At 47.4% G+C, this 18,308-nt stretch overlaps 1 long non-coding RNA gene across 1 annotated transcript; it reads left to right on the top strand.

The window, feature by feature from the left end:
* Positions 1 to 11,088: 11,088 nt before the first annotated feature.
* Positions 11,089 to 15,371, top strand: LOC103887908. The gene is made up of 2 exons (XR_652171.4): positions 11,089 to 11,256; positions 11,789 to 15,371. It is a non-coding gene; the product is annotated as an uncharacterized LOC103887908 (long non-coding RNA).
* Positions 15,372 to 18,308: the final 2,937 nt, after the last annotated feature.

Genomic DNA, 18,308 nt, shown 5'->3' with positions numbered 1-18,308 from the left:
AACCCAAAATCCATGCTTTCTATTCCCTTTTCCTCCTTGGCAATTGTCAAATCGAGGCACACATGGGACCACCTGTTCTGCCCATGGGCAGGGCCATCTGGTTCTGCATGGAGGTGCCTATGGACAGATGTGCATTTGCATACGTTGCTTTAAATTATCATAAACATTGACTTTGGATAATAACTTGACAGGGGAGGTGTGTTTTCCTACTGGAAAAACAAGCATAACAACTGCCCAAAGTAATCCTATGGAAGTCATGCAGGACCAGAGGTTGAATAGGCCCTAACAAGTTAGTTGAGAAGCCTCCAGCTGTGGTCAGCAGTGCAAGGGGCTACTGTCAGACCTTGGGAGCCTCAGCAGAGCGGAGCCTCAGCCCAGCTGACTCTTGGCACAGCTCAACCAGGCCAGCAAGGCTGGAGAAGCAGCCTTTAGCCCTGGCCGGCTCACCTTCTTCCAGCTGAGGGGTGCTTGAGATGAAGTTGAAAGTTTGCTGAGGATTCAAGTTAATTCACCAGTGTAGCAATCTGGTGATTACAAAAAAGTATAAAAAAGATAATGTGCCCAATTGAAAAAAAAATAGGCAAAGACATTTCCAGAAGCCATGCCAATGTCCAAGGAGCCTATGAAGAGATACTTCACCTCTCTGATCATCAAAAGAAAAGCAGGTGAAAATGAGATGTCATTTTTTATCTATCAGACTGACAAGGAGGTGAGATATTGCCAAAGCTGGGCTTGGCAAGGCTGCAGGGAACAGGCCTGCTCTGGCCCTGTTGATGGTCATGTAAAATAGTAAACTTTCTGAAGACCAGCTTGGCAATATGGGCACAGCGATTAATCATCTAGAAAATTTTTCCTGACAACATAATCAGACACATTCACAATAGGTATATACAAGACAGTTTACCGAAGGCAGACAGTGGCCAAAAAAAAAAAAAAAAAAGTTAAACCTCCAACAAGAAGAAGCTGGAGCAACTAAATTATGGGACATCGCTGAAATGCAAGGCAGTCATTTAAAATGCTGAGAGAATGCTACAGTTTTTATTTTTTTACTTACAAAGATGTCTCTATCATATTATCGTGCAGAAAAAAACAGCAAGTTACAGAACAACACAGGACAATGTTCCCACTTGTGTGAAATTTCTCATACAATGGGGTATATGTGTGCTGTGCACAGTGAGACACCGGAGAAGAGGCGTCCAGAATGTTACCCCTATGTGGAGAGAACTGGAGGAATTTTAATTTTTATCTTTGTACTTTCCTGTGTGCTTTGAATTCTTTACAGTGATCATGTACCATTTTTATAATCGAAAAAAGTTCAATGAAAACAGTTTCCATTTTACGAAGAAAAGAGCAATTTAATGAGGCACAAAGAATGCCAGCACTCTAAAGACCTGGCCATGCCTGGATGGATAGAGATAAATCTGTCTCACGCCCTGGAGACAAGGGCTCTGCAAGGCCGACCCTGCCATGCCTGCAGGTGCTGCTTCACACCTCCGTAGGGCTGTACCCATCACCCACTCAATCCCTCACTCCCCTAAAAATGTGCCAAGAAGCAGGCCTCCTTGTTCTAGTCCAGGCCCTTCCTTAAGGATCCTGGTGCTCAGAGGGACACCTGTGTGGGGCTGGGGTCTATAGAGTGGAGGATAAACGGGCAAGGACCACCATGGGGTGCAGGGCAGAGTAGGTAGCAAGAAATCCTTCGAGGCCAAGACTTCTGGAGCCATACACACTGGCATGTATCAGTAAGCAAGGAACTCCACTTCCTCTCTGTCAAGTGAGAGGTGATGACACCTGCCATGTGGAGCTCTCCCAAGGACCCCCTGAGCTGACGCACATGAAGGCTATTGCACCTGGACCAGGACCCTGGCTTTAGTGCAGGAGCCAACTATTAGTAGGAATCATTGCCTTTATTAGGAGTGTGGTTCCTGTCCTCCGAGGACATCAGAATGTGAGCTGGGGAAGAACGTGAAGTACAGAAATGGTGACTTGGGTATTGATGACCACAAAGCTGTTTTCAAACATATGAAAGGAAGGGGCAGAGAGGACGCCTTTTCCAACTCCAAACCAAGAAGCAGCCCCAAGACCCAAAGTGGATGCTGGAAGGTTAAAGCTGGGAGTCTAGCATTTCCTTCAACCTTGCCCACAAAAGAGTGTCTCAAAGGGAGATGGATTCAGACACATCTTATGTTTACTGAGTGTGAAACATGCACCACATGTTTCCATGCCCATTTACTCGGGCCTCACAACCAGCTGTGATAAGAGATCTACTAGACCTCCTTTCAGAAGAGGAAACGGGGGCTCATAGAGCTCAGCCATGGTCAAAGTCCCACTGGCAGAAAATGTCAGGGCCAAGAGCCCCACCCAGACACTAGGTTCCTGAGTCCTGAAAGCAGAAGCTAGAAAACTGCCCCCAATTCCCAGACTTCCCACCCAAGAACCATTCAGAATATCCATTAAACACCAAAGGCACAGACGTGTCCATACCCAGGGTGAGTTTGAGGCATTTTTCATCCTGGTACTCAAATTTAGATTAATCCCATTACCAGCAGCTTCCAACATCACCATCAAGCTCCGCCAGACAGAGCACCTTGCCTTTCCAAAGTGCCTTTGGCGTTTAGAAGCCCCAAGGTGCACTCACATCCATAGGGCATGTTCACACAGCCTGTCTTGCTCATTAGGAGGGGAGGGGAGACAAATGCCTCAAACTTCTTTTTCTGGGCCTCGCCCCAGCAATGTGTAGGGTGAAGGGAGAACCATCAGGTGTCTGTTTGCTCAGAGTGCCAGGCCGGATGCCAGCAGTTCAGTGCACCCTGGAAACTCAGGGGCCCTTTCACACTTTGCAAACCCTCACACCTTCCAATGGCTACAATGGTTCACATCCTGCTGGAAAAACACAGGGAGAGAAGGAACACGATGCTGAAGCCAGGAATGTGCTTCCAGGCCCGGCTTAACTGCCACACCTCTCACGACACCCACCCAAGAGAACCTTCTCTCCTCCCAGCAAATTAATGGCCCTGTCTCTTTAATAACAGCAAATGTCGGTCAGCTTCTTACCAGGTGCCAGGCCCTTCCTAGCTCCCTGAATCTCACCATCGAGACTGTGTGGGAAGTACTGTTCTTATGCCCATCTTACAAATGAGGAAACCAAGGCCAGGAAGTTCATTTCTGCTCTGACCACACCCAATTCAAGGGCTGCTGGCTCTGGTTCAACGTCTGTCAGGAATCCTGAAGTCTGCATATGGTCTGAGTCTAGTTAATAGGATAAATGGAATAAATGTCCTTCGACAGGTGGATAGGTAAGCCTCCCATGGAGTCCTAGTCAGCTGGAAAGAGGAACGAGCATGGGATGCATCAACAACATAAAGGAATCTCAGGGACTTTGTGCTGAGTGAAATGAAAAAGGCCAATCCTGCATACCGTGTGAGTCAATGTATAGCATTCTCCAAATGACGAAATTACAGAAGCGGAGAACCAATGAGTGCTGGCCGGAGGTTAGGGAGGTGGGCTATGACCGTGAAGGGGCTGCATAGGCAGCAACTTCATGGGGCTACACAGTTCTGTGTTGTTTGTGTGTGTGTTTGTTCGTTTGAGCCAGAGTCTCACACTGTCACCCAGGCTGGAGTGCAGTGGCGCAATCTTGGCTCACTGCAACCTCTGCCTCCCAGATTCAAACAATTCTCCTGCCTCAGCCTCCTGAGGAGCTGGGATTACAGGTGCCTGCCACCACATCCTGCTAATTTTTACATTTTCAGTAGAGACGGGGTTTCCCTATGTTGGCCAGGCTAGTCTCAAACTCCTGACCTCAGGTGATCCACCCACCTCAGCCTCCCAAAGTGCTGGGACTATAGGCATGAGCCACCACACCAGGTCCAGTTGTGTGTCTTGTTAGTGTTGGGGGTTCCATGCATCTACACAGGTGATAAAATGGCACAGAACTAGATATACACACAGCACACACATGCACACACATACACACAACATACACACACATGAATGCATGCAAAAACTGATGATAGCTGAATAAGGCACTGTGCTTCCATAAGGTGCTATCACTGGAGAAGCAAGGTGAAGGATCCATGGTAAAACTCTGCACCATTTTTGTAACTTCTTGTGAGTCCAAAATTATTTCAAAATAGGCCAGGCACAGTGGCTCATGTCTCTAATCCCAGCACTTTGGGAGGCCAAGGCTGGTGGATCACCTGAGTTCAGGAGTTCGAGACCAGCCTGGCCAACATGGTGAAACCCTGTCTCTACCAAAAATACAAAAATTAGCTGGGCGTGGTGGCAGGTGCCTGTAATCCCAGCTACTCAGGAGGCTGAGGCAGGAGAACAGCTTGAACTCAGAGGCGGAGGTTGCAGTGAGCCAAGATTGCACCACTGCACTCCAGCCTGGGGAACAGAGCGAGACTCCATCTCAAAAAAATAAATAAATAATTTCAAAATAAAAAGTTTTTTTAAAGTACATCCATTTCTTACCACTTCCCCAGCCTGAGCCACCACCACCTCTGACCTGGTCACACTGCCTCTGCCATCCCCAGCCCCCCGACAAGTGGCTACCATCTCATGGAGAATAAAGGCCAGGTGCATCCCCCTAGCTGGCAAGGGCCGATGTGGTCTGCCCACCAGCCAGCTCACACTGCGGTTCTGTCTCAGCCACTCCTCCCCGCCACGCTGCCTCCTGGACCATCCTGCATCAGGGCACTGTCCCCCAGGTCTCCTGTGGCCACCTCCTCCCACTCCTTCAGGGCTCAGTTCAGATGCTACCTCTTCAGAGAGGCCTTCCCTGGCCAGTCATCTAGGGGGCCCTTCTAGGAATGACTAGGGAGGGACGGCAGGGAAGACAGATGGAAGATGAAGTGTTCCATACCCCGGCAGGGACAGGAGTATGCATCCTGGTCACTGCTCATCAAAGCAAACACTTGGTCTGTACATTTTACCATATGTAATTATACCTAATGTTTTAAAAAACACCTAATTAGTATCCCTCCTCACTGTGACTACTGCATTACCCTGTTTATTTTCTTTGTGGCGTTTGTCATAATCTGTGATCATCTTTTTGTTTATGTGCTTACATAAATGAAAATTTACATAAATGTCTGTTTCTGGATCGTGCTGCACACGCACCGTTGCAAACGCCTAACACTGGGCCAAGGCCATGGCCCCCAGGGTAGGTGGCCCAGCGTCCAGCCAGTGCCAGGCTGGCTACGGCGAAGGAATGTCTCCCAGGCTTGACACACCATGTGGGCACTGCCCTGTGAGCTCACCAGGGAAGAGTGGAAGACTCCACTCTGCATCCTCTCCAAAGTCTTCCTCTTTTGTCCAGGCCAGAAAAGTTCCGCTGGCGGGAGTACTTGCTCATTTGAGGAATGCTTCCTGAGGCTGGAGAGTGCTGCAGAAACCACAACAACCCATGCCCTGCCCTTGAAGCTCCTCTATTCCAGAGGGAATCACAGGCAGGAAGCACACACATATCTCACAGGCAAGGTGGCAAAACCACCAGGCTGGAAAATAAAGTAGGAGACCTCTGAGTAGAGCTCAAATGAAGTAGGAGTGAGCCCGTCAGAGGGGAACAGTTATGGAAATCGAGGAAAGCACGTGTCAACCATCTGGGCTGAAACACGCATTTGTGGCGATGGAGGAAGAGCAGGGAGCCCTGTGGGGCTGGCTGGCAGCAGGAAGGTGCAGGGCCTCGAGGCCACGGGAAGGACGTGGGACTTTACCCCAAGTGAGACGGAGGCCACAGGAAGATCTGATCAGAGAGCAGCATGACCTGACTTAGGTTTTCACAGGATCCCACGGACTGCCTGGAAAAGAAAAGCCTCTAGGGTGAGATGACAAGGCCGGGGAGTCATGAGAAGTAGATGTTCTACGATCAGGGGAAATGGAATGGTGGCGTGGACTCAAGAGACACTGATGGAGGTGGGACAAATGGCCAGACGCTGACTATACTTCAAAGGCAGGCCCAAGGGCACTTGCTGGTGATTAGATGTAAGGTGTGAGGCAGAGAAAGGATCAGGGATCCTCTGAGAGTTTTGCCTGGAGCCCAAGGAAGAGTAGAGTTGAAATTTACCCAAGAAGTAAACCTCCTGGGATGCACCCCTTCAGATGAGGAGTCATGAGGTAGGTAGGGGCAGTGGGGCAGTGAGGGGACCAGTTGGGTGGGGCAGCAACCCAGGCAGAAATATAAACATGGAGCCCACTGGCTCAAAGCCATACTCTCCACTGCTTACCCAGGAAAGAGGGAGGAACGGGTCCTGCGACCCAACACCCAGAGCTCAGAAGAGGAGAAGCCACAAAGAAGACGGAGCCAGAGTGACCCACGCTTCACAGATAATCAAGAGTTTGTCCTAGAGGACAAGCAAGAAAGTCTTTCCAGAAAAGGAGAGTGACCAACCATGTGCAAGGTGGGACAGCAAGCGGAGAAGAGAGACCGTGAATGTGCGGCCTCAGGCCATGCATTTGTATCAAAAGGGGGAGGCCATGGAAGCTGAATGTCCGTGCGTTTGAATGAAAATGGAGGAAAGCTAGAGTCGGGAGCAGGCAACTCTTGGAGGAGACAAAGCGAAGTAGAAAAATAGGGCGTGGCTGGAGGAGAGTATGGAATCAAGATGGGAGAGCTGTTTCTAAGACCATAGAAACAAACTTCAGTGTGCACACGCAGTACCTGGGTATCTTGTTAGGAACAGAGCCTCAGAGTCTGCATTTCCCACAAGCTCTCCACGGTGATGCTGCTGGGACCACTTGGAGGAGCAAGGCATTTAGGGTGCACTAATCTGCAAGTCACAGAAGCCAGCACTTCCAAATGGCTGAAACAATAGGGACTTTATGTTATTTTACAATCCAAGAGTTCCTACAGCAAGTTATAAACACCTTGGAGAGTAAAGGGGAATTGACACCGGGGGAGAGAGAGGGGGCCGTTCGAGAGCAAAGTGCTCTGGCACACATGGGGAAGGTGGCCTAGGATAGGAGCACAGGCTGCTTAAGAAACGGCATTTCCTAAAGAAATCTGTTACTTCCAGCATGGGTAATGATTAAAAGTAACTTCTAACCAAGTGTGTTCTGCCAGCCGGGTACGTTTGCATAAGGGACACTCAATAACTCTTTGTTGATAGATTGATTTCCAAGTGTGGTTCCTGCTGAATTCAAACACACCAAGGGTCGTTTATAATTGGAAGCATCTCGTTGCACCCACCTGGTGAGCCCAAGTCCTTCAGAACAGTTTGCTCTCAATCCTGCTCTCACGCCAGCCAGCCCAGCCTCCATTTAAATTATCACTTCAAAATTGGTGAGGCCTGAATTAATGAGATTTTACTGCACTCACAGCTTTAGATTAAAATCAATGTGGTACCCAAACACGAGTCAATGAAAAATGGTTGAGTAGAGCAGGAACTGCTAAACAACTCTCTCATAATTTTATTTAAGAGATGAGCTAGGCCCTCCACCTTCCCTCCTGGGCTTTTCCCCAATTCCTTGACATAGCTGAGATTTCAAAATCTGCATAGCTAACACCTCCTACTCTGTCTTGAGAAAAAATTGAACCCATTACTATTAAAACCCAAGTCCTCCTCAACAGAACATGTTGGACAAAAAGTAAACCCATCGGCGGAGCTTCTCAGACTGCAGTATGCACACAAAGTGCCTGAGGATCTCACTAAGGAACAGAGGGTGATGCTGCGGGGGTGTGGGGGGAGCCCCAGAGTCTGCATTTCCCACAAGCTCCCCATGGTGATGATGCTGGGGCCACTTGGAGGAGCAAAGCATTTAGGGTGCACTGATCTGCAAGTCACAGAAGCCAGCACTTCCGAATGGTTGAAACAATAAGGACTTCGTATTATTTCACATATCAAGAGGTTCTACAGCAGGGCGGGGCCAGGGATGGCAAGTGCACAGGAGCCACAGCTCCTAGCAGTGACCCAGGTCCCTTTTATTAATACCTCCCTGATCTTGCATCCCTAGTGTGCAAGCTCTGTCCCCAGGCTGTCACAGTCACAAGATGGTTCATGTAGTCACTGGCATCACATCTAGTCCTAATAATGTCCAGCCAAAGAAAAGAGACATCTCTCTTCTTTGAGCCTCTTTTTAAGGAAATTTTTTTCAGAAGGCCCCAGAAGACATCATTATCTTTGCCTCATTGGCCAGGCCTAAAATGCTTGCTCACTCCAGACTGAGCCCTGGTCTAAGGAACGTGACAGCCAGAAATGATCGCCTCCAGTCAGACTTGACCCCCTGCACGGGGACGGGATCCTCATCCTGAACACACTCCCAGCGTGGAGGAGGGTGGACACTTAAACCAACTAGGGGTTCTACCAGCAAAGACAAGGAGAGGCGGGCTGCCACACCCACTGCAATAAGAGCCATTTTATTCTACACTGAGCCTCTCGAAGGGGCCAGCCCCTTACACGAGAGAGATCTGCGGTTCAGAGAGGCAACCTGACAAGCACACCTGTTTTCTGACTACAAGCTCTGTGTCCCCTTGCGTGACCTCCTCCTCGTTGGGGTGGTGAGCCCAGCAACAAACAGCAACAATCCTGGACATGCTGTACCCGTGGAGGCATCTGGCCCCACTGCACAGGCTGCTTAGGTGCATCTGTAATCCCCCAACCCGGGGTTTAGAGTCAACAGAAGCCAGATCAACAGCTAATCATGCTTGTGAAGCCCAAATGATTTCAGAACTTGGATTGCTAACCCTGAGACAGATGGTGAATCAGGTACACAAAAACAAGCCCTATGTGGCACTGAGGGATGTTGCCAAGGGACAAAAGAGGTGACAGTTTTATTCAAAATCAGACTCTGTACCCAGCTGTGCTTCCAGCCAGCCTATGGTAACAGGAGGCCAGATGAGACCACCAACACTGTCATGATTTTTCTTTGGCAATGGGGCCTGAGGAATGACCCTGGAGGCTAGAGTTATAGAACACAAACAGGCAGCCCAGTGTCCTCCTCCCGTTCAGAGCCGAGGGAAAAGAAACAGCCATAGGAAGAGTTTATTTTTCCTGAGCTGCTGGAGGATCACCTGACATTGCCACCAACACAGATTATTTTGCATAGGAGGCCACCCCACCTTGTCCCCACACCTGAACCAACAACCCTGACCGTCACGGGGAATGGAAAAGGTTCTCCTGGCAGGAGGAAGACCTGTATTGCCTGCTCCGTGTGCCCTGGCTCAGCTAGTTTGAAGTCAGAACTTTAATATCCTTTCAACTGGCACTGACTTCAAATATGCTGCACAGAGCTTCCTAATCTGGTTTATGTTCTGTGGACGAGATGCCTGATTGGAGCCCAGAAATGCTGCTATAAAGCAAATGCCCCGATTAGAGACATTCATCAGAAAGCAAGATCCCTTAGCAGCTGTGTGGCGGGGCTGGGAAGACCACCACGCTCCTGGGAATTAACGGGTAGCCCGCTCTCCTCACCTGCACTGACCCTGTCATCGAGTCACCTCCACATCGCTCTCCTTGAGCTTTCGTCCTCCTTGCCCTGCTTGTCAAATACAGACAGGGCTTCTGACTTTATCTACACCCCTACCCTTCCCCATTTGGGGGTCCCCAATAACCCCCGGCGCTGCTGTCTGCAGGCTCCTCTTTCCTACGGGGTGGTGGCCTCCTTAGACTTCTGGGTCAACCCCTACCTCATCACATCAGGCCATGCACAGAGACTCCACCAAAACAAAGGCTTGGAAAAAGTCCTCCACCCCCAACAGAACTTCTTAGCTGGGGTTGCTTTGGTGAGACAGGATGTTCACATCTGAAATGTGCCTCTGAATATGCAAGTGGGTATTTGCCCATCATTTATTTGCTATGCATAAGATTTCCATGCACGGCTGACGATTTTCTCTCATAAACAGATGCCCCAAACTTCCTCTCTCTCTCTCCCTTAAACCCAACATCTGGGCCATCTACGTGGACGCGCCGTTCTCTGGGGGCAGCCACATGGGGGTGGGAAGGAGATGCAGTCGAGAGAGCTCAGCTTTAGCCCTAGAATGGCCGGAAACTTCCCAGGGACTTCGGGCAGATCGTCAAACCTCCCTGGGGTTCAATTTCCTCCCTGACAAAGCGAAAAAAAAAAAAAAAAAAAAAAAATGAAGCTACTGTTGCCCCTCCTGCCTGCCCAGCCAAGCTGTTGGGAAGAGGAAATAGAAAATGCAATGGCTTTGAAAATTAGAAACTGTGACATCCAATTGTATGATACAGAAAATGACACAGGGCATCGAAGATGGACCACCAAGCCTCTCGAGGGAGACTCTGGATCCAGTCGGGCCTCCTTGGTACTACTTTGATGAGTCTGAAGAGTAGAGGCAGAGTGACGTGATCATAGTAAAAAGAATAACAAGCAATTTATTGCAAGCTCATTGCAGGTTAGACACTGTGCTAAGTGCTTCTCACGCATTAGCTCGCTGAGTTCTCACCACCCTCTGAGGCTGACATTAGTGATATCCTCATCTTACAGAGTGTACAAGGTCAGCTGGTTTGCAGAATGTCACACAGCTAGTAAATGGTGTCACTAGGACTTGTACCCAGGTATGTCTGACTCCGGGCCCTGAGTGCTTACCCACTAGACTAGACTAAAATCCTAATGGCACGTCTGACTGTGAGCAGCCCTCTTCCCTCTCAGGACCTCAGCTTCCCTCCAGCTGATGGAGAGGATGAGTAAGGGACTCGATGCTGTTCAGACCCCTACCAGCTTGAGAAAACTCCAATTCTTGGAATGAAGCTTGGCTGAGAGCAAACTGTGAACTCTTAAAGGAAGCACTTAGTGACAGTGCCTCATGCTGCTCCCTGGCTGTGAGACTTTTCTCCTGCTGTGGAGATGGGCCATGAAAAGAGAAGAGCTTCCTGTTGTTCACTTTGTAGCTCCCCATTCAGGCAGTGCTTCTTCTAACAGACCCTCAACTGCATGGAGGCAAGTTGTTGTTTTACTGGGAGAAGTGAAGCTTCTTTAGGCTAATTTCCGCACCCCCCGCTCCTGATTCTTCCTATTCTTTGTAGTCTTTTGCCTTACCAGACTCGGATTTGCAAACCTGTTGTCAAGGCAACACTAGGTTTCTCTCTTTGCACTCTAATGTCTCAATGGAGGTATCCATGGCAACAAGAATACCTTGCGCTTTCAAAGTCAGTGACCTTCCAAAGCTTCCTGGGATGTGTGGAGTTAAATTATGTTTATACAACTTTTAACCACGCCACCAATTTAGTACCTAATAAGCCTAACTGATGACGTCTGTAACAGTCAGCGTTTGCTGTGTAACAAATAACCCTAGAAGTAAGTGGCTAATCTGGTAAATATTTATCATTGCTGTAGAGGTCAGCTGGGTGGTTCTTCTGGTTTCAGCTGGGCTCACTCATGCTCACCTGACTGAGCTCCATCACGTGTTTGGGGGTCATCTGGCTGTAGGCTGGATCAGGAGGGACTCATCCAGGACAATCAGGCTCTCCTCCACGTGGTCCCCATTCTTCATTAAGCTATGCCAGGCTTTTCCACACAGAGGCAGTAGGTTGCTGAGGCAGGGACAAGGGAGGGAGAGTGTGAGCAGACAGAAGCCCCAAGGATGCTTGAGGCCTGGGCTTGGGACAAGCTCAGCATCACTTCCACCATATTCCAATGGCCAAAGCAAGCTCTAAGCCAGGCTGGATTCAAGGGGTAAAGATGTGGACCTCCCTTCTTGATGGGGGTTGGGAGGATGGCTGAAAGATGACATTGCAAAGAGAATGAGAGAGGAGGGATGGAGAATTTTGGCCATTTTTACAAACAATCTATCACATCATCCTTCCCCATTTGTTGTGGATATATTCAGGCACTACATACATGTGAATGGAGCCTTAACAGCCAAGAAGCAATCTTAGCAGAGATGAGATGGAACCTTCAGAATTCTCAAACCTGTCCCTGCTCCCTCCAGAAAGTGTTCGTCCTCCTCGGAATGATGCAGGTGTGAGCTGTAGCAAGGCTTCCATCTATGCATGTTGGTCAGTCCACCTGAACCTCACAGATTGAGACTACCACGGGTCTCCAAGGGAAAAGAGAGATGCTGTCACCAGAAAAAGGGACATTGAGCGCTAGACATCCAAAAACAACAGATGACTCTGCAGTCCTCCCCCAGCTACCACTCGCCGAGAGGCAAAAATCCACAGTGCATCGACAATCACTTCTTTAGCATGAGGAATAGAGTGATTTCTTATTAGGTAAAACCTCTTCCAACTGTGAACCCCTGGAAAATTTCAGGATTTGATCGAAACTACTTTTAAAAACAAAACCTGGAACTTTCAGCTGTCCTGATCCTAGACCAGGAAAGCAGGAGCAGCTTTCCACTTTGCTGCAGGAGCCTGCTTCTTTCCTGAGGCTGGTGAAGGAGGCTGTGCTCCGGAATGGTGAAAGTTGGAGGGTCACAGCCCCTGGGGAATTACCACAGTGACAGTAAAAACCACAATGACCCTCAAATGTGTCCTAACCACATGCCAGGAGCTGCTCTCACTTAACCAGAGTTCACTTCCTGTTAGCCAAGATCTTTTTGGTAGTGACAGAAATTCAACCCAGACTGGCTTGTTGTCAAGAGGAATTTAAGAACTTGAGGAAGTGAGGTTGGGTTTAAATAGGTTCGTTCAAACCTGGCCAGATCAGGATTTCAGTGACATCAGCACCTATATCTCTCTCTGACTCTCTGATCAGCAGCAATATTGTTCCAAATACCACTTCATTTGTAGGATGTCTTGGCCCCTCACAGAGCCCCCAGCATCTACAATTTTACCCAGGATCTAGTGGGCTCTTGGAAAACAAACTAGAGAATGGCCGACTGTGAAAAAGAAATGTCTTGTGCATAACAGCTTCTTGGACAAGACATTTCCACCTGGGAACTTGAAAACCAATCTGTATGCACTTGGCTTCAGCAGGAAAAGACCCAGGAAGGACTGAGCCAGAGCCTGAGGTATCTCCTCCCTAGCATTCCCCTCGGAAGCAAGGAGAAGGTTAGCCCACTTCTCAGAGGAGAATCCGTCTGCTCCTTTACCGATCCGCACCCTGTCACCCGTCATCCCTCTTTTTGCTCTCTGTGCATCAGCTAAATAAGTTATTCTCCACCATTTGGCCTTCAAAGAGCAGAAGCAGAAGTGTTTCAGAACAAGCCATGCAATCCACTATGAACGCTTCCATCTCCAGGTGCTGTGGCTCCCTCTAATCCCCCCGTGATTCACCCACTTTAAAATTCCCGCTTTCCTCCCACTTCTTGAAATGTAAGGAGCACCACGTCACCACGTAATCAATTCCCTAATCCCTAGTTTGAAAACTTATTTTTTAAAGGTGGTTGTTTTAAACAAAAGCAAAAAAGAATATCACGGTGTGAAGCCATGCCGGGTCATGGAGGGAAAAAGCAACAGATGGAGATGATGGATGAGACTTTCTGCATGCTTTTTTTAAATGAGTTTTTAAGGTAACTTGCAAAATGCATCCAGGGGCAGTGATGATTAATTTCTGTATGTAATCTCACTCATGTGTGACAAACAGCAGTTAGAAATCACCCACAATAACCCGTACACATCTTCCCTTGTTATCCAAGACTTAATAAGAGAAATCCTTGTCTGATCTTTATTAGTGAAGCAGTTTTTTATGAAATATACTTCAGATCAGCAGCAAATTCAATGGCTGCAAAGTCAACAGGAAAGCAGCATGTCAAAACGGATTCATCACCTGCACTTTTAGTGCTTTCAGATCATTTTCTAATTCACCAGTGTGCTGGTTTTCCATGACAATGCTCCATGTTTGTCCACATTTAATATGAAGAAATTGAATCGATAAAAGAAAAGGAGGCTCGGGCACCTTGTAGGTCAGGGAGTGTGTTATTGGCTATTTCAGTAAATAATTGCTTTTAATCTAGTTTAAAGCTCCGTAGCCCCACGGGCTTCGTTGGCTTCTTCTTGTTTGTTCTGTGATAAAGGTACACTTCACATCTTATAATACATTTGTGAAATGTCCACATTTGGGAATTAAATCACAGTTGTAGCACAGTCAAGATATTTACTTTCCAAGCTGAATCTCCCCCAGGGTGGGGACCTGCGTTGTCCCTGGCCACATCCCCAGGACTGTGTTTCCAACAGAGCAGGTTGCAGCCAATAACTGCTGAATCAGTGAAATCTCCCCAAAAGGCTCCTATGGCGTTTTATTGAGGAGTCCTTGGATTGACAAATTTGTGTAACCCCGAATTCTCCACACTGAGCTTTCCTGAAGTATCCCCGGGAGGGGGAAGCCATTTTCTCAGATCATGGGGAGAAAGCTGGGGTCGGGCTAGAAGACAAACCCTCAGCACATCAAAGTGGAGTGGCCATTTGGTTACCTTCTCCAAGTTTCTGAACACACCATTCTCTCTATATGAATGTATTTTACATTCGGATAACTGTCGAAAGGTACCTCTTGTGGAGACAGGGCCAGGATCGTGGTAGGGTGGGTAGAACCACTCCACCTGCCCCTCTCATCGGCCGCACCACAGGCATTTCTGTGTGTGCTGTTTTCTCATTTTACTCAATGTTCTCTCCACTGAATAGGGATCCAAAATCCCACACTTGGCAATGTAATGATTTTCAAAAAGCCTTTCCTCCAATTTTCCTTTCATCTATCGCTGCTATCTTCCCCAACAAAGAGAGCTGGCAATTCAGCCTCAAGAAGACGCGATGTCATTGTTCTCTAGTTAGAACAGGAAGCCTCTTGCCGGTCCCCCAGAGTTGCCATGAGGACACTCTCCATGCAGATTTCATCTGGACATCAACTCAGAAATTTTTGTGCCACGTTGAGGCACAATATCCGCTGAGGATATTAAGGAAGAAAAAATAATCTCTTGATGGAACATAGAAATGAAACCTAAACGTGGCCCCGAGCTCTGAGTGCTTATGGGCATTTATCAGCAGGTTCAAGGGCAACAGTGCCTCAGGTGCAGAAGCTGTGTGATGCATTCAGAACCCTTCATTTCATCTGAAGCTGTGCACCTTAAACTCCCAGCCTTTCTTACAAAAAGTGAGGGGCAGGAACTTGGAGAGGGAAAGGGCTTTTGAGTATCTGTCCCAGTAACAAAAGATTTCGGCTCCCTTCAGGTAGCCACATCCCCTCCAAAAACAGCTCAAAACAGTTAACTTCTGCAATACAGGAGTGGAAGTCATTCCATTTACGGGCCTACAGAGTCAAGAAACAAGGGCCTCCTTGGAACATGAGAGCCAGTCCTTTGGTACAGTCTCTCCAGGACATCTCGGCCATTTATTAGGCAGAATTGGACACCTGCCACTCGGCAGGGTGGGCCTGGGAAGACTCATACACACACACCCAGTCAGGGCAGCATCTGCTTCCACAGGGTGCCCAAGCCCACTTCCACTTCTCCTTCCCACAAGTAAATTAGCTTAAAAGATTGAAGGCACATTATCTCTACTCCTAACCACAAAGACTTGGGGTTGTATGGGTTGTCAAGGCAACAATAGCAGTTTTCTCTCTGACTCTTTAATGCCAAGATTTATGTTTCCATAGTTACGAGAAATCCCTAGTTCTTCAAGATAACATAAACTGGTCTCCCAAAACTTTCAAGGATGAGATTGTCGCCACTGGCCAAAAACCACATACACTGGCATTGAAGACCCCTGTGCCTACCTGCTCACCATTACCCTGGCGCTGGGTTTCTGTACCCCTTCCTGTTCTTGAGGTCACATTCGTAGTTAGGAGTGGCTCCTTTAGTTAGTTAGGCCACTCCAGGGATTTGCAAAGTCAGGAAGTTAGAATGGACCCAGGAACTGGAGCTCCCTTAAACCATCAGGCTGAATTTGTTAGAACCACTGCGGCCAAAGTCACCACAAAGAACTCTGCCAAGTCAAAGTCACCCCTTAGGGGTTGGACACAGCAATGACACAGGGTCAGGGCCCTTGGAGAAATGGAACTATCTGGAGCCCCCAAGATTACATTCCTGGGTCTTCCACTCCCAACCAGACCCAAGCTCTGTAACCTCAATTTCTAGAATCCAGGAGTTCATTTTTTTCTCAGAATTAACTCATGTGGACCTAACCTTCCAGACATTTGTACAACTGGGCTCACAGAATTTTGTTTAGGCCAATTGGTTAATACATCACTTCTCTACAACTTGTAAGGACTTGTTGTCCTTTCCTGAGATTTTACTAGGTCAGGAGCATTCTAGCAAATAGTTCAAGATTGTTGCTCTAAAGTAGTAGAAACAAAATCATGTGTATGTGTGTACATATGTATGTGTGTATGTGAGTGCATGTATGGTACGTATGTGTGTACATGTATGTGAGTACATGCATGGCATTTATGTGTACCTGTGTGTGCGCATGTATGTATGATGTGTATGTGTGAGAGTACATGTATGGTGTGTATGTGTACATGAGAGTACATGTGTGATGAAGACTGTACATGTGTGTGAGTACATGCATGGTGAGACTGTGTACATGTGTGTGTGTGAGTACATGCATGGTGTGTATATGTGTACATATGTGAGAGTACATGTGTGGTGTGTATGTGTACATGTGTATGAGTACATGCATGGTGTCTGTGTGTATGTGAACACATGGAGGGGTGAGAGGGAGTTGACCCTAATGCATGAGTAATACTGACAGACAAACGAGTGGCCAAGCTGAGAACCCAAGATGGGAGTGCAGCAATGGGGGCTTATAGCCCAGTTCTGAAGCTTTTCCTTGTCAGCAATGACATCAACATTCTGAACAACAGCTGTGGCCTCCCTTTGGGATGAGAAGAAGGCACTGAGCAGGTGCTGAAGGGAACACAAAGATGGGGACCCCATCTCTGAGAGTTTTCTAGGTCTGCCGTAACAAAGTTCCATAAACCGGGCAGCTGAAACAGTAGAAACGCATCATATCATAGGCCTCCAGACTAAGGCCTCCAAAATCAAGACATCAGCAGAGTCAGTTCCTTCCGAGGACTGTGAGGGGAGGATTCATTCCAAGCCTCACTCCATGGCTTATGGACAGCCACCTTCCTGTTCACATGGGATTTTCCCTGTATACCTAACTGGGTCCAAATTTCCCCCCTTACATGGACACCAGTCATATGGATCAGAGCCCACCCTACTCCAGGATAATCTCAACTTAGCACGTGTGCAGTGGTCTCATTTCCAAATAAGAGCACATTCTAAGGTACTGGGGGTTAGGGCTTGAACATATGAAGTTGTGAGACACAATGCAACCTGCAACACCAACCCTGACATTTTAGAGGAAGAGATGACACCTACTATTTATTGTCCTTGACAACAACCATTACCCCATGTCCATTTGCAGAGAAACAACCAAGGCTAAAGAATATCTCTAACATCACACAAGCAATAAGCAGCAGACTCAGGCACCAAACCCAGGACTGCTGGATTCGAAAGTCCTGACTTCAGGGCACAAAAAGCCAGCTGATGGTACCAGGCTATACTGGATACATGCTAGAGTGACACAAGGACCAGGATCTTCCTGGAACTTCAGAGCAGGGAGATTGTTTCTGAGGAGGGCAGTCGGGGAAGGCCCTTCATTTCAGGGAGGTGGTGAGATCAGGGCCAAGTCTTAGAGCAAAGTAAACCAAACATTTTTGTGCATTAAAACCTGCAATCAAGGAACTGTAAAAATGAGCCACAAATTGTCTAATTATAAAACACTATTTTAGTTTGTTTTATTTTATCTTAATAATAAAATAATAAAATTTAATAATAAAACCTATTATGGAAATGATCACACATACACCAAAGTTGAAAAAACAATAGAATAAATCTCCATGTACCTACCACCCAGCTTCAGTGATTGTTTTAATATTTTGCCACCTCATTTATCTACCCACTCTTTTCTGGATTGTTTTATAGCAAATCCAAGATAGTGTATTATTATTTTTTTAACACATTGAAATATCCTTTCATTGCAGCTCAAATTTTTGAAAACCAAAAAATCAAATTAATTATTATGCTCTAGCCAAAATACCTAATACTACCTAATGTTTTCTTTTTCTTCTTCTTTTTTTTTTTTTTTTTTTTTTTTTTGACATAGGGTCTTACTCTGTCACCCAGGCCTCCTGGGCTCAAGTGGTCTTACTGCCTCAGCCCCTCGAGTACCTGGAACTACAGGCAAGCACCATGATGCCCAGCTAATTTTTTTAATATTTTGTAGAAGTGGGGTCTTGCTGATTGCCCAGGTTGGTCTCAAACTCTGGCTTCCAGCAATACTTCTACCTCAGCCTCCCAAAGTGCTGAGATTACAGGCACAAGCCACTGTCCCAATGTTTTCTTTACATTCTTTCAAGTTACTTTACTTCAAATTCTTGATGTTGAATTTCATCTCACTGACTTCAGG

This window comes from Papio anubis, chromosome 16 (assembly GCF_008728515.1).
Source record: "Papio anubis isolate 15944 chromosome 16, Panubis1.0, whole genome shotgun sequence".
Classification (NCBI taxonomy): Eukaryota; Metazoa; Chordata; class Mammalia; order Primates; family Cercopithecidae; genus Papio; species Papio anubis.
The sequence above is the reverse complement of the archived record's forward strand: the minus strand, read 5'-3'. Positions and strand labels throughout refer to the sequence as shown.